Source organism: Narcine bancroftii, chromosome 1, assembly GCF_036971445.1.
Source record: "Narcine bancroftii isolate sNarBan1 chromosome 1, sNarBan1.hap1, whole genome shotgun sequence".
Lineage (NCBI taxonomy): Eukaryota > Metazoa > Chordata > Chondrichthyes > Torpediniformes > Narcinidae > Narcine > Narcine bancroftii.
The window spans coordinates 457,153,848-457,178,408 of record NC_091469.1 but is presented as its reverse complement, the minus strand read 5'-3'; the positions used below and the strand labels follow the sequence as shown (position 1 = coordinate 457,178,408).

At 39.4% G+C, this 24,561-nt stretch overlaps 1 long non-coding RNA gene across 1 annotated transcript; it reads right to left on the bottom strand.

Annotated features, from left to right (window-relative positions):
• Nucleotides 1-1,578: 1,578 nt before the first annotated feature.
• LOC138751824 (uncharacterized) lies at nucleotides 1,579-24,415 on the bottom strand. The gene is made up of 2 exons (XR_011350209.1): nucleotides 24,071-24,415; nucleotides 1,579-2,950 (listed from the first exon to the last, which is right to left on the bottom strand). It is a non-coding gene; the product is annotated as an uncharacterized lncRNA (long non-coding RNA).
• Nucleotides 24,416-24,561: the final 146 nt, after the last annotated feature.

Sequence of the window (24,561 nt, the reverse complement as noted above, 5' to 3'; positions counted from 1 at the left end):
ACTCAAACCCTCTTGATATGAAGGCCAACATACCATTTGCCTTTTCAACCGCCTGCTGTACCTGCATGCTCGCCTTCAGAGACTGATGTACAAGTACCCCTAGGTCTCTCTGCACATCCCCATCTTTTAATCTATTGCCGTTCAAATAGTAATCTGCCCTCCGGTTTGTATTACCAAAGTGGATAACCTCACATTTATCCACATTGTAGTGCCTTTGCCATGTATCTGCCTAGTCCCCCAATTTATCCAAATCACACTGGAGCTTCCTGACCCCCTCTTCAGTGCACACAATCCCTCCTAGCTTAGTGTCATCTGCAAATTTGGAGATATTACATCCAATCCCCTCATCTAGATCATTAATGTAAATTGTTAACAGCTGGGGTCCCAGTACAGATTCCTGTGAAACCCCTCTGGTCACCGCCTGCCTCTCAGAAAATGAGTCATTTATACCAACTCTCTGTCTTCTATCTGCCAGCCAATTCTCAATCCACATCAATACCTTGCCCCCAATCCCATGATCCTTGATTTTGCATGCCAGTCGTTTATGTGGGACCTTATCAAACGCCTTTTGGAAGTCCAGGTACACCACATCCACTGGCTCTCCCCCATCTATTTTACCTGTCACCATCTCAAAGAATTCCAATAGATTTGTCAAGCACGATTTACCTTTTGTAAATCCAAGTTGACTCTGTCCGATCCCTTCTCTGCTAGTCATATGCTCCGCTAATACATCCTTAATAATGGATTCCATCATTTTGCCCACTACTGATGTAAGGGTCACTGGCCTATAATTCCCCATTTTTTCTCTACCCCCCTTTTTAAATAGTGGGGTAAAATTAGCTACCCTTCAATCCATGGGTACTAATCCTGAGTCTATCGAGTTCTGGAAAATAATTCTTAAAACATCTGCTATCTGAATGTTCATTTCCTTAAGTACCCTAGGATGTAGATTATCAGGCCCTTGGGATTTATCGGCCTTCAATCCCCTCAATTTCCCCAAGACCATATCCTTAGAGATACTGATTTCTTTCAGCTCCTCCCTTGCATTAGTCTCTGTGTTTCCCAACATCCTTGGGAGGTTATTTGTATCCTCTCTTGTGAAAACAGAACTAAGTAAGAATTTAGTTGGTCTGCCGTTTCCTTATTCCCCATTATATATTCCCCTGATTCTGACTGCAAGGGACCTACTCTGGATTTCACCAATCTTTTCCTCTTGACATATCTATAAAAGCTTTTGCAGTCGGTTTTTATATTTGCCGCAAGCTTACTTTCATAATTTATTTTTGCCCTCTTGATTAATCCCTTTGTCCTCCTTTGCTGCATCTTGAACTGTTCCCAGTCTTCAGATTTGGTACTTTTTTTGGCCAATTGATATGCTCTCTCTTTGGACCTAATGCTGTCTCTAATTTCCCTTGTTATCCACGGTTGAGTCACATTTTTTTGGTTTATTTTTATGCCAAACCGATATAAATGATTTCTGGAATTCTTCCATTAGATCTGTGAATGCTTTCCATTGTCTATCCACCGTCAACCCCCCCATAAACACCACCCAATCAATCTTACTCAACTCCCATCTCATACCATCATAATTCCCTTTATTTAAATTCAGGACCTTAGTCTCAGTTTTAATTTCTTCACTCTCCATATCTTGTGCTTCTCTGAGTACCTGTTAAAATCTGGGACCCTTTAATGGTCTGGTTTGGTTTGCAAATGTTGACATGGTGTAGGTGATATTATATATATGATCGATCAGCTAAGAAAGATTTTTCTTTCCGTTCCAAGGGAATAACCCGATTCTCTATTTCTCTCCAAGTGAAATTTTCCAATGAAATACTTCTGTTATGGAATTCCCTCTTTTTCTCGTCACAACTTGGGCACCAAGTTTTCCACCATCTGTGGGAGTGGTGCGAACCTTATGTTCATCACCATAAAATCCACTCATGCACAACATCATGACCAATTTCTTGGCAGGAACCAGTAGGCTTGCTCACCACAGTCAGACTCCTGATCCATCGACTGGCATTCCCCAACTATGTATACCACCTGGATATGTTCAGTTTAGTGATATCTTCTCTTCTCCGATCATAATATCCATGGTATCCCCCACCTTACTTCCTGTTCAAAGGACATGTGTTGGCAAGTGAACAGTCCCATATGTTGTCCGCTGTCATTGTTACATATACAATGGGGAAATGATTTGAGTGCTTGCTCTCCTAAGTGTCCGGGTGGTGCACTCTTCTCATTATCATTAGGTTCTATCATGGGCAAGTCTTTGGTGCAGGCTGTATTGATGCATGCACTCACATTCTCTGTACTATAATACATTGCCCTATTCAGGATGATCTTACCCTGTACAATAGCACGGGCTGCCTGCTGCCAAGTTTAACGGCTGAGGTTTGCACCTTGGCGTGTAAAAGGGCTAATGTAAAAGCAGAGCTTGGGTGTTTGAAGCGCTGATGCCGAAGTGCAGCAATATGAGTTTTGCTACATTTTGGAGCACTTTGTTTCAATTTAATTATCGATTTCCATTGTATCGAATTCTGGTGAATCATAAATGCTACTTCATTTCCTATTTTAATCACTCCACAAATCTCTACCAGATATTCTGTCCCACTTCCTCTCTTAAAAATGGAAAATTCATCTTCAGCATTAAAATCCCATTAACTCTGTCTGTCCTCTGCAGTGATGCTGCTCGAGCTGAATCCTTCTGCTTTCTCCTCCTCTTGCTCTCTGGCAGGTGGAATTCTCTGGTAATGGTTGAGATGGTCCTATCTGATTTTTCTTGACCATAATGGGTGTTGACTGGATCATCTGGAATGGTCAAAGTCGCCTGGGTTGATTCCACTTCCTCTTGAATTACCTCACATACATCCAGTTTCCAGGTTTCAACAACAGCTCAGCATCTTCCACTGGGGGTCCTTGTGCTTTCTGTACCTGGAAATTAACAGATCTGACAGCCAAAGTCAGTTCCTTTAAGTACCTTCCTAATTCTTCTAACACTTCTAAACTTGCATCAATGCTACTGGGTTTCTTCATTGGTATTGCCATCACCCTTTCAGTAATCACCATGGGTATAACTATTCCTGTTGTTTTTAATGGCTTTGTGCCCAATTTAATCTTGTCAGTAGATTTTTGCCAATTTTGCCTTGAAGCTACCATTACATCTTTCTACCATGCCAACTGATTATAGATGATACATACAAAAGAATTTTTGTCTAATTCCAATCACTTTATACAACATGTCTGTATAAGGTTCATTTGCAAAATGAGACCCATTATCACTACTCAAAGTCTAGAACACTCCAAACCTTGGGAAAATATCTTTCACAACTACTTTCACCACTGTTTTGCCATCTGTGTGAATGGTGGGAAATGCTTCAACCCATCTCGAGAACCAATCAATTCCTGGACAATTAAAATTTTGCTTTGTGAACACTTTTGGGTGTGCTGCGAGACCAGAGAACCCCAAAACCCAGCAGCAATAGATATTCACCAATACAAATGGTTCCTTAAACAAAAATTGCTTTTAATTATCTTTAAACATGAAAACAGAATCACACTTTATCACTATTAACTTAACTAACCTAACTTAACCCCCTTCTAATTCTAAGCGCATGTGTATGTAAGGTGTGTGTAAATTTAAGAAAAGTTCTTGGGTTCACAGTTCAATCTCACTTCTCATTTTTCCAAGTTCTATGGTTGCAGGCAATTCTTATACTCTGCACAGAATTTAACATTTATGAAGTGCACCAGACTTTGGTGCTTGAAAGGTAAATGGTTACCACTCAGGAAGGTTCTTGTCAGTTTTCAGAGAGAAATTTGTTGTTCCCAGACACAAACTGATTTCTTCTAATCAGCTACGTCAGTGTCTTGCCAAAGAAACTTGCCCCATCAGGGTTTTCCATATGATAACCTTTTTCTTTCAGGTCACTACAGAGTTCCTTTGTTTCGCTTATTTCAAGTGAAGTATTAGGAAGCCAATTCTCTCTTCTTGTATGGACCACAAGGGCTTTGACCAGGCTAAACTAAGAACTCACAACCTGTCTGCAAAAATGGGGTTTTTCACAAGCTTGCCAGCTTATATGGTGGAGGTGGGGGGCAGGGGGAGGGGGTTCTATGTGATGACATGGGGATAGACTTGAATTCTCTACTCTCTCTGAAAAAGTTTTAATAAAGAGTTAAGAAGCCTGAACTCACTACAAGAAAATGGAAGAGGAAGCTATCAGAAGGCCTTCAGAACAATAAATAATACCTCCTAAGAAAGATAAATTGACTGTTACTTTTCAAGAATTTGAACAAGAAAAAGAAGCTGATAAAGAAGAGAGGCCTACCTAAGAATCCTGGAGCTCTCTGGAAGGCAAGTGCCCATGTGACAGACCTGGAGCTGGGGAGACTTTGGACATCACTGTACAAGGTCTCCCCCAACAATGGCCGACTGCCACGGGTGAAGAAGTGACACTGCACATGCACAGAGCACAAAAAAAAGAGGCAATTTATAAAAAGCTCAAGAAGCCTCCAGCTCCAGTGATGAAGAGGAGCAGGAAGAAGAAGAAATGTATGTTGAACACAAAGTTTCAGCCAAAAAAAAACAGGAGAAAATAAAGGAGTCTTTTATATCTACAACTGAAATGAAGAAGTATATGGATTCTTTCCAGCAAACTTTGAAACAGTTAACAATGGAAGTTAAAAAATGTAATGAGGGTATATTGAAAATAAGTCTTCTATGAAGGAGGTGGAGAGAATGCTGTCTCAAATGGAACAAAAATTTGAAGTGATTGATGCAAAAGGTAATGAATTTGAAATTCAGCATGTGAAAGAGCAAATGAAGAAGGTTCAAGCTGAGGTGGCTGCAACTTTAGAACAATTAACAAACAATTGATCTGTTTGAAAATTTTAGAAGAAATAATATAAAATTTTTTTGACTTAAAGAAAGGTGACGAAGGGCAAGATATGAAGAGATTTTTACAACGTTGTATTCCACAAACTTTGGGGGTAACTGAAGCTATTGAGATTGAAAGAGATCATCGAGTATTACGACCTAAGCTACAGCCAGATCAAAAGCCACGTTCGATTCTGGTCAAGTTGCTTTGTTATGAAGTGAGGGAGGAGATCTTGGAGCTGGCTGCGAAGCAAGTGAAGGAGAGACAATCGCCATTGTTTTATAATGATAATAATATTTTCTTTTCTCCTGACATAAGTTTTGATTTGTTGAAATAAAAAAAAGAATTTAATGCTGTTAAAAATGAGCTATGGTAAAAAGGTTACACTTTTGTTTTAAGGTACTCAGCAGTGTTAAAAGTTTTTGTTGCTGAGAGTAAAAATAGATTTTTTATGGAACCTAATGAAGCAAAAGTGTTTGCAGATTCATTGCCTGAGAAAATTAGATGAGAACTGGGAGATATTTGAAGAGAGAGAGAGGAAGTGGAAAGATGGCAATTGGGGTTGTATAATGAAATGATAAAAGTTTTAGGAGAGAGAATATTAGAGGGGACAGTTTCTACCTGATAGATCTGTGTAAAAAAATGAATTGATCATTTTAAGTTTGAGTAGATTTGAGACATAAGAGATAGTAAAACTTTGGAGGAGTTAGGTAAGTGTATGAGCCTGGCCTCCGCGGAATCTAGTGGGCAGGTGTGGTTTTAGATCACAACTCCGATAGATCTGGCGTATAAAGATGCAATATTAATAACGTATGCATTGTGGGGGAGGGGGGGTCTTTGTTTCCTTTCTTTTTTCTCATTAATACACCTAAATTTAATAATTGCATTATGAAATATTTAGTTATTTTGGATGCAGGAGTGGAGATGGAAAGTTGGAAGGTTATTAGATTTTATGAGAGATTAGATGGCTGATAAAATGAATTTTATTAGTATTAATATTAATGGTATTCAGAATAAAATAAAGCAGAAAAAATATTAGTTTATAAGAAAAAAATTAAAACAGACATAGGTTTTTTACAGGAAACACATTTGATGGAAAAAGAACATCAAAAATTAAGAAGTGATTGGGTAGGAACAGTAATAGCATCAACCTTTAATTCTAAGGCTAGAGGTACAGCAATAGTAATTAATAAAAATTTACCAGTTAAAATATTGGATATTAATATAGATGTAGTGGGGAGATACATTATGGTGAATTGTCAGATTTATTCAGAACAATGGACCTTAATGTTTATGGACCATATGTAGATGATGGCAAATTTATGCAAGATGTCTTCATGAATTTATTGAAATCCCAGGGAAAAGATCTATTGGGAGGGGATTTCAATTTTGCTTTAGACCCTAAATTAGATATATTGATGAAAAATAATGTAGCAAAAATGGTAAAAGATTTGATGAAAGATATGGATTTAGTGAATATATGGAGAAAAACCCACCCACTCAAATGAAATTAATTATTCTTTTTATTCTTTTTGATTTAAAATATATTCACAGATTTTTTTAAATTTCTGCACAATTTCAATATAGAGCATAAACAGTGGAATATCATGCTTGGGTTTTATCAGATCATTCACTTTTATTTTGTCTATTTCATTGAAAGAAGAACAAAACGTAGGTTATAGATGGAGGTTAAATACTATTTTGTTGAAGAAAAAGAGAATTTTGTGATTTTATGAGGCAACAGATAATTTTTTTTCTAGAAATAAGGATTCAGTTGCGAGTAAGTTTGTATTATGGGATTCAATGAAAGCACATTTGAGAGGTCAAATAATAAATTATACTTCAAAAATAAAGAAAGAATATATGAGAAAAGTAACTCAATTAGATAAAGAAATAATGAAATTGGAAAGGAAATTCAAGTACTTAAAGATGAGGAGAAGAGGAAATTGCTAGAATTGAAGAAATTAAGACAATGTGCAGACTTATAGAGTGGAGAGAGATATATTGAGAACATGACAAAAAATATATGAGTTGGTGAAACGGCTCATAAAGTTTTAGCATGGCAATTAAATATGGAACAGATATCTAGAACAATAATTGCTACAAAGAAATTATCAGCACAGATAACATAAAATGAAGGAAATAAATGATAATTTTAAAGACTTTTATGCTAAACTTTATCATTCAAAGTCTATGAGAAATTATAATAAAATAAGAGATTATTTTAGACAAATTAAATTACCAGTGTTAAAGGAGGATGAAAAGATAAGACTGTCCAAGAATTTTTCAGAAAAAGAAGTTTATGAGACTCTTATGTCTCTACAGAATAATAAGGCACCAAGTGAAGATAGTTTCCCATCAGAATTTTATAGTTTAAGGAGCTATTAATACCTGTATTGATGGAGGTATTAGGCCAAATGAAAGAGGTTCATGATCTATCTGAATCTTTTAAAACAGCATTAATTACTGTAATTCCAAAAACGTGAAAGATTGTTTACAGCTTTCTTCATATATCATAATTGAATACACATTATAAAATTGTTAGCTAACTGTCTAGTTGAATTTTTGCCAAAATTAATAATTTTAGATCAAACTGGTTTTATTAAAAATAGAAAAGCAGCAGCTAACAGTTAAATTTTTAAGTTTGGTAAATATAGCACAAAGTAGGAAGATTCCCGTGGTAGTGGTAGCATTAGATGCAGTGAAAGCATTTGATCGATTGGAATGGGATTTTTAAATTCGAGACACTTAATGCTTTTGGATCCAAATACTTTTATAAACTGGATAAAGGCATTGTACAATCAACCAAAAGCAAAAGTGATTACAAATAAACAAATCTCACAACTTTTTCTTTGCTTGAAAGGTCTTCTAGACAAGGTTGTTCATTATCACCATTTTTGTTTGCATTAGTGATTGAACCATTGGCAGAAGTAACTAAAACTGATAATAAAATGAAAAGATTTGAAGTAGGTAATAAATAATAAAGTTTATTTGCTGATGATATTATAGTATATTTAATGAGACCAGAAATATCTTTAAATAAATTGAATGAGAGATTAAAAGAGTATGGTAAGTATCTGGATATTAAGTGAATGTTGATAAAAGTGAAGTAATGCCTATGGTGGATATGGATTACTCTCAATGTAAAAGATTGACAGAATTTAAATGGAAAAATGAAGCAATTAAATACTTAGGAATTAAAATTAGTAGAAATATATGTATGTTGTTTAAACTAAATTATTTGCCATTGTTAAAATTTGGAAGCTAATTTGAAAAGATGCAAAGATTTACCAATAATGTTAATAGGATGAGTGAATTGTATTAAAATTAAAATTTTTCCAAGAATACAATATTTGTTTCAATCATTGCCCATTCAAGTACCAGAATTTTTCTTTTGAAACTTGAATAAAATAATTTGTGAATTGTCGAGAATTGGTTTAGAAAAGTTAATGTGGAAATTGGATCATGGTGGACTAAGAATTATTTTAAAGAAGTTCAATTTCAGATAGAAATGAATAAAATTGGTGAAACTATTCCAGAGTTAATTTTGTATAAATGGAGTAGTGAGTCATTTAAAGGAACTAAAGATTTTTCCGTATTGAAACATATATTAAACATATGGAATAGAATTCATACTGAGAGATTAATTAAAATTTATAAATTACCAGAAATGTTGTTAAAATAAAATCAACTTCTTCCTCTTACTTTGAATAATTATTTATTTGTTTATTAATTGGTATAGTAAAGGTTTACAGAGAATAAAAGATTGTTTCTTTATGATCTTTTTTCTTAACTTTTGATCAATTAAAAGATAAATACAATATGTGTAATAATACAATGTTTGCATAATATCAATTAAAATGTATTTGATAAAGAGACTGAGAGCAGATTTGAGACCTCCGAAACAAAGTCAATTCGGAGATATAATAACAGATTCAAATTAAGAAATTTATTACTAATATGTATATAAAATTACAAGAGACTGCAAAGAAAACGATTTATATAAATCAAAAATGCGATGGGAGAAAGATTAAAATATACAAATTCAGGAAGAGATTTGGTCAAAATTATGTTATGAAAGTGTTACATATACAGTAAACGTTAGATATCAAATGGTTCAATATAATTTTTTTCATCAATTGTATTATACTCCACGTAAGTTAAATGGAATTCATCCTAATTATTCAAATAAGTGTCTTCAATGTGCAAAAGAAAAAGATAGTTTTTTGCATTCAGTGTGGTCTTGTGAAAAAGTGGAAAGATTTTTGGAATGAACTGAGTTTATTATTAGGCCAAATTATGAAGTTAAAGATACCAAAGGACCGAAGAATATTTTTACTTGGAAATACCTATGAAAAGGATATAAAAGTGAAATTGAACAAATACCAAGAAAAAAATTTAAGTATTGCAGCAGCAACTGCAAAGAAATGTATAGTGATATGATGGAAAGATGATAGAGAAGTGTTATTAAGTAGATGGTATAATGAGATGCAAAATTGTGTACCTATAGAAAAAATCACGTATAGTTTAAGGAATCGAGTGGAAAATTTTAATAGTATTTAGAAACCATATATGGATTTTATGGATAATTTTCCCTCCACCTCTTCTATCTTATCCACTCCTCTTAATTAGTAATTTTTAATAACAATTAATGATTGTTTTATGCTAATATTATTGTGTATTAAATGGTAGATATTTCTTTCTGTTCTTTCCTTTTCTTGCATTTGTGTGGTAGGGGGGATGGGGAGAAAAATATAAAAGTTTTTTTGTATCATTGGTTATGGATATTTGATTAATGTTTTATTTTTTTTCTGTAATGATGCAAACAATTAAATATCCTTTTTAAAATAAACCTTGCCAGGATGTCTTGATCTAGTCCCAGCTGCTGCTGAACTGTAATACTGCAGAACTGCTCTCTCTCTCTCATTCTCTCAGAGAAAAAGCCTGTTTGACTCTTTCTGCTTGCAAAACCACATGACCTTCTTTGAACAGCAAGCTGCACTCCAGATAGCCTGTGGCTCCAAACTACTCCTCCGATCTCTTTTATCTGTTGCTTTTCAAAACAACAATCCATTAGTGAGATCTCTTGGGCACTCCCCAAAGTTTTTGCAAAGGCTCCTAGGAGCCGTCCTGACTGGCTTGAGCAGAGCTCCAGTATTTTAAAAGAGATCTGTTTTGAAGTGTTTGTATGTGACCTACACTAAAAAACCTGCCCCAATTTATCTTCCAAACACATATCTACATACAATACAAACCCATCATAATCTGTCACCGGTGTGTTATGATTTTGAGTTGCTGATCATGAAAACAACCTTTAAAAGTTCCTATCACATTATTTTTTTAGATATAACCTATTTTTGAGATTTACTATCAGATTTTGTCTACTTCAAGAATATAAAACCATGAAGTGCAACATGCCGTAGAAAATTCATATTTTTCATTTGCATTTGGACCTCTTCCTTGGTGCAGTCAGTGACAAACATCGTAAAAGATTTCACCTGGACCTTGTGACCACACAAAAGCAGTATTAGGGCAACTGGAATCCATCAATGCTGACTGACCATTGCTAGACCCTGACACAAGAGGCATTATATGCTGAGTCCAATGAAAATCTGTGGCAACATATTCTTAGGTCAGTTGAAAATGCAACATGTCAGCTCATTATGCAATTAATCATGCTAAATTAAAGTGGTGGAAACTTATTAGCCCGGAAGGGTTTGCATGGCAACAAACATCATAGGGGCCCCTCATTTAAACTATTTACAACTCCCCACAGCATTCTTCATGGAGCAGTAAGGAGCATGCAGGCAATAATTAACATTGATCAATCTATACTAGACAGACCTTTACTCCACAAAGGATGTCTTGGATAGACTCCACTGCATTCTCAAGCAGGAGGGTGAGCAGCTAGATGTTATGGTCCACATTGGTACCAATGGTATAGATAGGAGAAGAGATGAGATACAGAAGAGGGAATATAGAGAGTAAAGAAGGAAGCTAAAAAACTGGACCTCGAGGGTGTAATCTCTGTATTGCTGCCATGCACCAGTGAGGGCAGAAATAGGAAGGTGTCACAGATGAAGGTGTGGCTTAAGAGTTGCACAGAGAGCAGGGGTTCAGATTAGTGGGTAACGGGTCAACCTCTGGGGAAGGTATGACCTGTAAAAAAAGGATGGGTTGCACCTAAATGGGAGGGGGACTAATATTCTGGCGGGCAGGTTTGTCAGAGCTGTTGTGGAGGATTTAAGGTTGTTTGTCAGGGGGATGGAAACCTGAATGAGAGAGCAGTGAGTAGGGCAGAAGATACCCAAGTAGATACACTGAGGAGCCAGATTGCAAGGAAGGATAGGCAGTCAACAGGGAAATATTGCAAGTGTGAGATTAAGGATTTTACGGGGTATTTTGGAAAAAACCAATTTGAAAAGGGTGTTGAATACAACTGAAGGTCTTGTATTTAAATGCCTGTGGTATAAGAAATAAGTATGATGATTTATTAGCGCAGTTTGAAGTTGACAGGTATGACATTGTGGCCATCATTGAGTGTAGCTGAAAGACAACCACAGCTGGACACTAAATATTTGTTGATACGCTATACTTGAAGGACAGGATTGTGAAGATTGTCAGATGGTTCAGTTGGTTAAAAATTGAATTAAATCTTTGTAAAGAGAAGACATTGGATTGGAAAGAATTAATGTGGGTAGAATTAAGAAAATCTAAGGGGATAAAGACCCAGACAAGAGTTGAATATAGGTCTCCAAAACAGTAGCTTGAATGTGGCATACAAACTACAGAAGAAGATAGAGAAGGCATGCAAAAAAAGCAATGTTACAATAGTCATGGGGCATTTCAATAGGCAATTGGTTAAACTAGGTTTACAGCACAGAAATGGGCCAGTTCAGCCCTTCTAGTCAATGCTAAACACCTTCTCCCACTTGTTCCATTGACCCACACCTGGCCCATAATCTTCCACACCTCTCTCGTCCACACAACTATTCAACTTTTTAAAAAATATTAAAATTGAGTCTGCATCTACCACTTTGGCCGGAAGCTCATTCCACACTCCCCCCACCCTCTGAGTGAAGAAATTCCCCTTCATGTTTCCTCTAAACTTTTCTCCCTTTAATCTCAATCCATGTCCTCTTGTTTGAATCTTCCCTACTCTCAATGGAAAAAGCCTATCCACATTGACTCTATCTGCCCTTGATAATTTTAAATACTTTTATCAAATTATCCCTCAATATTAAATGCCGCAGAGAATAAAGTCCCAGCCGGCTCAACCTTTCTCTGTAACTCAAATCCTGAAACCCAGGCAACATTCTTATAAATCTCCTCTGCACTATCTCTATTCTGTTTATAGCCTTCCTATAATTTGGTGACCAAAACTGCACACAATGTTGCAAATTTGGCCTCAACAATGCCTTATACAACTTCAACATGACATCCCAACTCCTGTATTAATACTCTGATTTATGAAGGCCAACATACCAAATGCTTTCTTCACCACCCTATCTACATGTGACACAACTTTCAGGGAATTATGTACCAGAAATCCTAAATCCCATTGTTCTACTGCACTCCTCAATTATCTACCATTTAACATGTATTACCTTTGCTGATTAGTCCTATCAAAATGTAGCACCTCACATTTATCATTATTAAACTCCATCTGCCATCTTTCAGCCCACACTTCTAACAGTCCTATATCCCTCTGCAAGCTTTGATAACCTTCTTCATTGTCTACAACACCACCAATCTTCATATCATCTGCATACTTACTAATCCAATTTACCACCCTATATCTAGATCACTAATAGATATGACAAAGAACAATGGACCCAGTACCGATCCCTGAGGCACTCCACTAATCACTGGCCTCCAGTTTGACAAACAGTTTTCCACCACTACTCTCTGGTATCTCCAATCCAACCATTATTAAATCTATTTCACTACTTCAATATTAATATCTAATGCTTGAACCTTCGTATCTAACCTCTTATACAGAACCTTGTAAAAAGCCTTACTAAAGTCCATATAGACAACATCAACAGCCTTCCCCTTGTCAACCTTATTAGTAACCTCCTCAAAAATCTCTATAAGATTTGTTAAACATGATCTACCATGTCCAAAACCATGTTGACTACTCCTAATCAATTCCTGTCTTTCCAATTAATTGTATATATTCTCCATTAATTTACCCACCACTGACGTCAGACTTACTAGCTTTTACTTTTGGAGTCTCTTTAAAACAACAGAACAATATGAGCAATCCTCCAACACATCGCCCGTGGCCAGTAACATTTTAAATATTTCTGTTAGAGCCCCCACTATCTGTATGCTAACATCCCTCAGGGTCCCATGGAATATCTTGTTAGAACCCAGAGATTTATCCACCTTTATTCTCTTAAAAATAGCCAATACTACCTCCTCATTAATCTGTATATTTTCCATGACATCACTACCAGATTTCTCTTCTTCACCTGCTCAATATTCCTTTCCCTAGTGAATACTGAAGAAAAAAAATCATTTAAATTTCCCCCATCTCATTTGACCTCACACATCGTACCCATCTGATCCTCAAGGGGCCCAATTTTATCCCTCACTATTTTTTTTTACTTTTAATGTACCTGGAGAAACCCTTTGGATTTATTTTTACCTTGCCTGCCAAAGCAGTCTCATGTCTCCTTTTAGTCTTTCTAATTTCTTTCTTAAGATTTTGTTTACCCTCCTTATATTCCTCAAACATCTCATTTAATCCCTGCTGTCTATACCTGTTGTCCACACCTCTCTGCCTCTGAACCAAATTCCCTATATCCTTTGAAAACCAAGGCTCCCTATATTTTCTAACCTTTCCTTTAATCCTCACAGGGACATACCAACATTTTACCGAAAATAAATTATCCCAATCCACACTTTCGCATCTCCTCGAAATTTGCCTTATTCCAATCAAGAATCTCAACCTTAGGCCCAGCCCTATCCTTCACCATTATTAACCTAAAACTAATAGTATTATGATCACTAGACACCAAGTGCACCTCAACACAAACCTCTGCCACCTGACCTATCTCATTCCCTAATAGGATATCCAATACTGCCCCCTCTAGTCGGTTCTTCTATGTATTGATTTAGAAAACTTTCCTGAACACATCTGATCATCTCCAACCCGTCCAGCCCTTTTACAGTATGGACGTCCCAGTCAAGTTAAGGAGAAAGTTAAAATCACCACCTTATGTTTATTACACATATATGCTATCTCCTTACAAATTTGCTCCTCTAATTCCCTCAGCTCATTAAGTGGTCTATAATACACTCCCATTAGTGTTCTCATGCATTTCCCATTCCTCAATTCCACCCAAAGAGCCTCACTGGATGAGCCCTTTGATCTATCCTGCCATAGCACTGCTGTAATTCTTTATTTCCATGTGTAAATCCATGCTCTATGCTCATCCACCTTTCTTACAATGCTCCTTGCATTGAAATATACACATTTGAGAGAATATCCTCCACATACACTCCTTTGATTACCATCTACTTTTACCAAACCCCCTCCTTCATTCATTTTAACATTCAGGTTGCTCACTCCCTTCAAATCTAGGTGTTCTTCTACCCTAATCTTTGCATTCTCCTTCTGATTCCCACCCCCCTGCCAAACTAGTTTAAACCCTCCCCAACAGCTCTAGCAAACCTGCCCATCAGGATATCAGTCCTCCTACTGTTCAAGTGCAGCCCATCCCATTGGTACAGGTCAGACCTCACCCAAAGAGATCCCAATTATCCACAAATGTGAACCCCTGCCCTCTGCACCAACTCTTCAGCCACACATTCATCCATCACATCTTCCTATTCCTACCCTCTCTAGCGCATGGCACAGGCAGCAATCCTGAAATTACCACCCTTGAGGTCCTGCTTTTTAACTTCTTCCCTAACTCCTTATATTCTTCCTTCAGGACCTCATCCCCTCTTCTATCTATGTCATTAGTCCCCCTGTAGACCTCAACATCTGGCTGCTTACCCTTGCCCTCCAGAATGCTGTGTACTCAATCAGAGACATCCCTGACCCTGGAACCTTGGAGGTAACATACCAACCAGGAGCCCCAGTCTCATCCAGAAAACCCCCTATCTGCTCCCGAAACCAGCAAGTCCCCAATTACAAGAATTCTCCTTTCCCCCACCTCCCCTTCCCTTCTGAGCTGATGGGCCAGCCGCCATCCCAGAAATCTAACCATCCCTGATAGGTTGTTCACACCCCTCCGCCCCCCAACAGTATACTTATTATTGTGGGAAATGGCCGCAGGGATACTCTGCACTGTCTGTCTTCCAAGAAAAGGAATTTATCAAATGCCTCCAGAATGACTTTTTAGAACAGCCTGTGGCTAAACTGACTAGGGAAAAGGCAGTTCTGGACTGCGTATTTTGGATTTTGTAATGAACTAGAGTTTATAAGGGAGCTGAAAGTAAGGGGAGCCCTGAGGCAGCAGTGATCATAATATCTTAAGACAAAGGAATAAAAATAGGCAAATTCAGACATCGAGTCTTCCCGCCATTTAATCATGAGCTGATGCATTTTCCCACTCAGCTCCACTCCCTGGCATTCTTCCCATCACCTTTGATGCCCTGGATAATCAAGAACCTTTCAATCTCTGACTTAAATTCAGCCATTAACTTGCCCTCCACAACCACCTGTGGCAACAAATTTCATAGATTCACCACCCTCTGTCTGAAGACATTTCTCTGCTTCTCTATTCTAAGTGACTGTCCTTCAATCCTGTCTGAGATTCTCCCACATTTGAAAACAATCTTTCTACATTTACTCTGCCCATGTCTTTCAACATTCAAAATGTTTAACCCCCATTATTCCCCTAAATTCCAACAAGTATTGGACAAGGGCCATCAAATATTCCTCAGATGATAACACTTTCATTCCCAGAATCACATTCACCAACCTCCTCTGAACCCTCTCCAACATACTTTCTTAAATGAGGAGCACAAAACTACTCTGAACACTCCAATGCCCTCTAAATCATCAACATCACATTCTTGCTCTTTTATTCTATTCCTCTTGAAATGAATGCCAGGATATTGCATTTTCTTTCCATAGAACCATAGAACAATAGAACAATAGAACAATTACACCACAGAAACAGGCCACCTTGGACCCTCTATTCTGTGCCAAACTACTTTTTCATGCCTAGTCTTACTGACCTTCACTCATTCCGTAGCCTTCTATACTTCTCCCAACCATATACCTGTCCAAATTTCCCTTCAATGTTAAAAACAAGCCCGTATCTAACCATTCAGATGGAATGACATCCATCCTTTAGCCATCATACTTACCAATCTATAGCTGTACTTTGTTTCTTGTACTATGAGATTATAAGTAGAAAACCTTTAGCCCTTTATTTGCTATTTTTGACTCTATGTCTCTGTTGCATTACAATTCATCCCTCTGGCTAAAATTTTGCCCTATCTGCCTGTCCTTCCACATAATCTCCCTACCAGCTCTCCCTACTTGTCCACCAACTGCCTCTTCACTTTGGTTCCCATACCCCTATGAATTTAGTTTAACCGTGCTCCACACCCCCCCCCCCGCCCCCCCCCCCCCCACAGCATTAGCAAACCTCCCTCAAGTTTGGGTGCAATACATCCCATTGTTCTCAAGTCACCCCTTCCTCTGAAGAGGTTCCAATTATCCAAAAACTTGAAACCCTGCCCCTTGCACCATCTCTTCAGCCACACATTTGTATGCACTACCTTTCTGTTCTGACCTTCCCTAGCTCGTGGCACCAGGAATAACCCAGAGATTACCTCCTTGGAGGTCCTGCTCTTCAGCCTCATTCCTATCTCTTTGAACTAACTTTGCAGGACCTCTTCCCCACTTCAGCCTATGTCATTAGTACTAATATATATGTCATGACCTCTTTAAGAATATTCTGCACCTTCTCTGAGACATCCTGGACCTGAGTACCTAGGAGGCAACACACAATACTGGATTTTTCTTGCAACCACAGTATCTCCTATCTGTTCCCCTATCAAATCCCCTATGACCTGATCATCCTCCCTTCTGATGCTCACAGCCAACCACAGCACTATTGGTCTGGCTGCTGCCTTGCCAGATTGGTCATCCCCTCAGCATTCTCCAAAGGGGTATACTTGTTGCTGAGGCAAATGGCCACTGACTTCTTTCTCCCCTTACCTCATGGGGTTCACCCATCTACTAAATGAATCCTGCACTCTGGGTGTAATCACTTGTTCAAAAGTCTTATCTAAACTTGTTCAGCCTTCCAAATGATCCTAAGTTCATCCAACTCCAGCTCTAGTTCCTTAATACTGTCTTTCAGGAGCTAGAGTTGGCTGCAGTTCCCACAGTTGTAGTCTTCAGGTAAACCATCAGATTCCATGAATTCCCACATCCTATAGGAGCAGAATTCCACTGTCTTATCTATTATTACTCCTGCATTGTATTATGGCAACCAAGACCAAATCAGAAATAATGAAAAGAAAATATTTAACCTTCTTTCCTGCTTCTTTAGTCTCAAAACCCCACTCCTTCACTGGGCTACTCACACAATGGCCACTCCAACACTGGCCACTCTGCTCCTGCCTACTTCACTTAATTTGTTCCTGCTAATAAATTATTTGACTGGTCTGCTAAACTGCTGAGCCCTGCAAATGTCCCCTTTTAATCTTTTCTCTCCAACCTGTGCTTAACTCTCTCTTGCAGCGAATTGATTGGTCTGCTAATTGCGATAGATTTCATCCTGAAGTTTGAGAGGGAAAAGCTAAAATCAGATGTGTCGGTATACCAGTGGAATAAAAGGAACATCAGAGGTGAACTAGCACAAGTTGATTGGAAAGGCACACTAGCAGGGAGTACGTAGAGCAGCAATGGCTGGAGATTCTGCATGAATTAAGGAAGGTGCATATTCTAAAAAAAAAAGAAATATTTGAATGGAAACATGACACAACTGTATATTATGCACTCCAGTGCAAACAAACAAACTCAAACTACAAAGGCTGTACTACAGGCTTTTCTTTCTTTGGCTTGGCTTCGCGGACGAAGATTTATGGAGGGGGTAAAATGTCCACGTCAGCTGTAGGCTCCTTTGTGGCTGACAAGTCCGATGAAGGACAGGCAGACACAGTTGCAGCGGTTGCAGGGGAAAATTGGTTGGTTGGGGTTGGGTGTTGGGTTTTTCCTCCTTTGTCTTTTGTCAGTGAGGTGGGCTCTGCGGTCTTCTTCAAAGGAGGTTGCTGCCCGCCGAACTGTGAGGTGCCAAGATGCACGGTTTGAGGCAATATCAGCCCACTGGCGGTGGTCAATGTGGCAGGCACCAAGAGATTTCTTTAGGCAGTCCTCGTACCTCTTCTTTGGTGCACCTCTGTCACGGTGGCCAGTGGAGAGCTCGCCATATAACACGATCTTGGGAAGGCGATGGTCCTCCATTCTGGAGACGTGACGTACCCAGCGCAGTTGGATCTTCAGCAGCGTGGATTCGATGCTGTCGGCCTCTGCCATCTCAAGTACTTCGATGTTAGGGATGAAGTCGCTCCAATGAATGTTGAGGATGGAGCGGAGACAACGCTGGTGGAAGCGTTCTAGGAGCCGTAGGTGATGCCGGTAGAGGACCCATGATTCGGAGCCGAACAGGAATGTGGGTATGACAACGGCTCTGTATACGCTAATCTTTGTGAGGTTTTTCAGTTGGTTGTTTTTCCAGACTCTTTTGTGTAGTCTTCCAAAAGCGCTATTTGTCTTGGCGAGTCTGTTGTCTATCTCGTTGTCGATCCTTGCATCTGATGAAATGGTGCAGCCGAGATAGGTAAACTGGTTGACCGTTTTGAGTTTTGTGTGCCCGATGGAGATGTGGGGGGGCTGGTAGTCATGGTGGGGAGCTGGCTGATGGAGGACCTCAGTTTTCTTCAGGCTGACTTCCAGGCCAAACATTTTGACAGTTTCCGCAAAACAGGACGTCAAGCGCTGAAGAGCTGGCTCTGAATGGGCAACTAAAGCGGCATCGTCTGCAAAGAGTAGTTCACGGACAAGTTGCTCTTGAGTCTTGGTGTGAGCTTGCAGGCCAGTATCTCTTCTGGCTCCATGTGCTCTAGTGCCTACACAAGGGCTGGTGTGAGCCTTTATATGGGGCCGATAATTGGCAGGGAGTAGGTGAGGCCAGCCTCCCAGGTTACCTCCTTGCAGGTACAGTGGATTGTACCCTGCAGTAGGCAGGCAGGAATGCAGACAGACACAGTCAGACAGTCCAGTGGATGCATCACCACAGTGTCTGACAAGAGAAGTCAAAGCCAAAGTAAATCCAAAAGGGCATGCAAAGAAACAAAATGAAGTGGGTAGCGGACTGGAATCTTTTAAAAGACCATAGAAGGCAACTGTGAAGGTAAATAGGAAGGAAAAGCTGAACTTTGAAAGGAAGCTAGTGTAGCGGGCTGCACTGATCCACAAGTGAACTGGGTCATAGAGGTGCAGGCTCACTCTGGGCTGACATCACAATGGTCTGGGGGGGTGGGGGGAGGCCGCAAAGGATCATGGGGGTCATGCTGATAAGCTCTCGGCGAATTCCAATAAAGTCAGTTGATTGGTCACATATAGTGGATGTCTTTGGCTACTGTGTGATAGTACAGATTCGATCACCAATGTGTGTATGTACAGGTGATAATGTAGGATGACTGTGATTGGCTGAGAGTGTAGCAACACCTACTGGCAGGTCTTAAAGGAGGACTGGTTGACCTACTTGTGATATGCTCCAGTCTTTCAGTTAATAAAAGCCTTGGTTTGGATCAACAAGTCTTTGGTTCTTTCGACGCGCATTACACTGTGTAGTGACTCTAACCAGACAGGGCACAGACTGCAAAGACTTTAAACTTCTGGTGAGATCACAGCTATGCGCTACTGGGACTGGACTTTCAATGTCATCTTAAAAGCAAAACCATGGAGTATGATGGCCCCATCCACCCCTCATTGTCTGTAACCAGCAATTTTTAAATTGCCCACTGTCCCACTTACCCTTCAGCCCCCCTCCCCCACCATACTCAGCCAACAATCTGATTACCCACTGCACATAACCTGCGGACACTCTACCCTCAAAATCACCCCTCCATTGCTGTTTTCCACCCTCACCCCTGATTGTAAATCTGTCACCAACAAAAGTAGGTGGTTCAGTGCTGGGGACAGGACTTTCATTAGGACAAGGGGCCTCTCCATCTCCCACTGGCAAGAGGTCCTTTCTGATGGACTCCACTGCATCAGGTCCATTCTATGTATGGCCACCAATGCCACACCACATTCTCCAGGAGATCGGTGACAGGGACCATGCTGCCGGCATGGCTGACATCCCCAGGGTCGGTCCTACTCCAGAAACATGTTAGGAGTCACAAGTCTGACCTGCTGGTTGGAAGGGTCCATCTCCTCTATGCCAACCCCCAATATACCTATATGGTGCACCCTGATGGGCATGAGAATGTTGTCTCTGTAAGGGACGTGGCACCCTCAGGGACTCCAAAGATGACTACTGATCACCCCACTTCCCTCCCACCCCTCACCATACACGATGCACCAGGGTCATGGAACATTACCTCAGCCCCAACAAATGACTCATCTGACTCATCACTATCCAGCTCAACACCAACGACTACATACAGGTGCTCCAGACTGTCCAGGACCCCATCGCTTCACCACAGTCCCAGTCAGTATTACAATGGTTACAGCAGAAAATCAAAGCACCCGAAATAATTAATTTGTAATTGTATTATCAACACTTCACCCTGCCGGATTCTTTTTTTTAAAAACAAGGGGTGAATGTGGTAAACCACTATATGTAAATATTTATCTGTCTGAGCTGACTATACCTGTGGCTCCTCCCACAGATTCCTGAATAAAGGTGACTGTTCATCAGCCCCCTCCTCAGTTTGGGACAGTCGACCAGCAGGGATGTGTTTTCATTCTATCGTGATTAAAAGCCTATCAGTTTTACTCAACATCAGTCTTTGAGTCATTGATGGTGCATCAAGCAGTGAGTGGAAATAAAGGGATCCTGTTCTGGTTGGCTACTCCTTACAGGAATCAATGTGGGGACACTTCTTTTATGAATACTAATGATTTGGATTGCAGCTAAATTATAAGATGATACAAAGATAGTGGAGGGAAAGGTAGTGTGGACGAAATTGAGAGGCTGCAGGGAGACAGATAGATTAGGAGTGTGGGTAAAGAAGTGGGAAATTAAATACAGTGTTGGAAAATGTATGGTCATGCACTTTGGTAGAAGGAATAAAAGGGAAACCTATTATTTGGATGGGGAGAAAATTAAAAAATTCAAAGGGAGTTTGGAGTCCTCATGCAGGATACACTAAAGGTTAATCTTCACGTTGAGTTGGTGATGAAGATGGCAAATGCAATGTTACCATACATATCAAGCAGAATAGGTTATAAGAGCAGGGATATGATGTTAAAACTTTATGAGGCCTCACTTGGAGTATGGGGTGAAGTATTGGGCTCCTTATTTAAGGAATGATGTGCTAGCATTGGAGAGGGTTCAAAAATGATTCACAAAATTGATACCTAGAATGAAGGTATTAGCATCCAATAATCATTTGATGGCTCTTGGACTGTATTTCCTAGATTCAGAAGAATTAGGAGTGATGTCTTTGAAGCACTTTGAACGTTGAAAGGCCTGGATGGAATAGACATAACAAAGTTGTTTCCTATGCTAGGACAAGTGGGCATAACTTTCGGATTTAAAACAGAGATGCTGAGGAATTTCTTTAGACAGATTGGTGAACCTGTCGAATTTTCTATCACGGCCAGCTGCGGATGTCAAGTCATTGCATATATTTAAGGCAGAAATTGATATTCATGTATCTGAATAGTCAGGGTATTATCGGTTATGGGGAGAAAGCAGGGGAGTTGTGCTGAGTGGCGGAATGGATCAGCTCATGATGGAATGGCGGAGCAGACTCGATGTACCGAATGGCCTACTTCGGCTTCTATATAGAAACATAGAAACATAGAAGATAGGAGCAGGAGTAGGTCATTCGACCCTTCGAGCCTGCTCCGCCATTCAACGAGATCATGGCTGATCTTAAAGTTCAGTACCCCGTCCCCGCCTTCTCTCCGTAACCTTTAATACCCTTATACTGAAGAAATAGATCTAATTCCCTCTTAAATATATTTAATGAACCTGCCTCTACTGCCCTCTGTGGCAATGAATTCCACAGATTCACCACCCTCTGGGTAAAGAAATTACTCCTCATCTCGGTCCTAAATTATCCTCAAACCATGGCCTATTATCCTCAAACCATGGCCCCGGGTTCTGGATTTTCCCATCATTGGAAACATCCCATCTGCATCCACTCTGTCCAGTCCTGCCAGAATTTTATATGTCTCTATGAGATCCCCTCTCAATCTTCTAAACTCCAGCGAGTACAATCCCAATTTGCGCAATCTTTCCTCATAAGTCATATCTTATAGTCTTATGGTCTAGGGATAGAAAGTTTTGATAAACAGTTGATTTTCACTGGAATTTGGTGCTGAAATACATTGCTACAAAAATCTCAGGCATGGGCAGGATAAGAAAATAAATCAAAAGTGTGAATGATGCAAAGCTCTAACATGGCGCAAACTGTGAGGATGACAGCAGTACACATCAATATGATAAAGAGAAGCTGTTCGAAGTGGCAAAAACATGGGGATCATATTTTGAACACAAGACAGTGATGTGATATGTTTTAGCAAATTGAATAAGAGCAAACTTTGGCACAGCAGTTAGCGCAATGCTGTTACAGTGCCAGCGATCAGGACATGAGTTCAAACCCCACACTGTCAGTAAGTAGTTTGTACATTCTCTCTGTGCCTGTGTGGGTTTTCCATGGGGTCTCCAGTTTTCAAAAACTAACAGGGGGTTGTAGATCAATTGGGTGTAATTGGGCAGCACTGGGTCGTGGGCCGAAAGGGCCTGTTACCATGCTGTATGTCTTAATTTTAAAAAAATAAATCGCTTGGGATCCTGAGCTTCATTAAAAAGACCACAGAGCACAAAATTAATGAATTTATCTTGAAACTTCATAAACTGTTGGCTAGGCACAGCTAAAGTATTTTGTCCATCATGGCACTTTTAAATCAATGAGAAAACATTAGAGTAGGCAGATGTATAGGTGCACCATGGTATCAGCCTGTGCCACCCAATTATCTCACAAGACAAATCAACCTACCAATCCACATGTCTTTGGAACATGGGAGGAAACCAGAGGAAACCCACAGACATGTGGGGAATGCACAAACCCCTTATGGCAGTACCAAATTCTAACTCAGATTGCTGATTTTGTAATAGCCTTATGATAACCATGCCGTGCTATATTACAGAAGTTCACTGAAACATCTACAGGGGTAAGGAAATTCATTTATTAGGAGAGGCTATCAGATCCCAAACTGGTCTCCTTGGAGCCATTGAAAATTAAGAAAACATTGAAAGCTATGTGCAAGATCTTGAAGAGTTTAGAAAAGTTAACTCAAGAAAAATTGGTCCAATTAAAGCAAAGATCAAGAATCAGAGAGCCATGATTTAAAGAGGTAAGTGACAGATACAGACATTGGTTGACCTAGGAGAAGTTCATCTGAAGAAATTAAAACTCACTTCCTCAAGTCCTTCAGCCTTGATAGATTTGGACTAAATTTGTAGCTCAACTGGATGGGGTAGGCTATGAAGTACTGCAAAAACAGGTTTAGTTTCACATTCCCTTCCCGTTGCAGTGAAACAGGGAAGTTGTTAAGTTGGAATTTCTGTCCTGATGCAATCTCCTTTCCCATTGAATCCCACATTTCATCCATGTTAAAATTGCCCTTTCCTTGCCTTGCCTCTTGCTGTGTCTGAGCTCTTTTTGAAAATGTAACTTTGCAAAAGAATTCAGCGATCGTGCATTGCCTGCAAATGTTTCTATTTTCAATTTCTTTTCAATATTATTTTAATGTTGTTTGACACTTTCACACTTATAGTATTTCTACATTTGCAAGTTCCAAACAATCTTACAGGAAGTCTTTGTGTTATATTTCTAAAATATCCACCTGTCACTTCAGTACAGTAAATCTAAAGCTTAATGCATCTCACAATTGTCACATATCCAACATTTCACAAATAAGACACAAATATCAGTCCCAACTCCATCAGCAAATTAATAGATGACACTACCTTTGAAGCCTGGATCTTAAACAATGAGAACATGGATTATAGAAAGGAGAGAGAGTAGCAAGCTGCACTGATCAACAAGTGAACCGGGCCATGGAGATGCAGGTTCACACTGGGCTGACATCACAATGGTCCTGGTGAGAGGGGCCAAAAAGGATCATGGGAGTGGTGCTGATAAGCTCTCGGAGAGATCCAGTAAAGTTGTTTGGTTCAACTCACTCACAGGTTCTGTGTGGATTTTTCTTTCATTTGCTGCACAGTGTGATGAATTTTTATCATATTTTATAATACATATAAATTTGTTTATGGAGGAGATAGATTGTGGGGCTTTAGTGTAGTCTAAACAGATCTCATTTAAGATCTCTGCTCAAACCAGACACTCTGGGCCCAGGGCCTTTTTAAAGACAACAAAAACTGCTTTACAAAAGGTTTTCACAAGGAGGTGCAAATAGAAGAACACAAGCTCAAGAGACTTCACAAGTAGGTGTTAAATG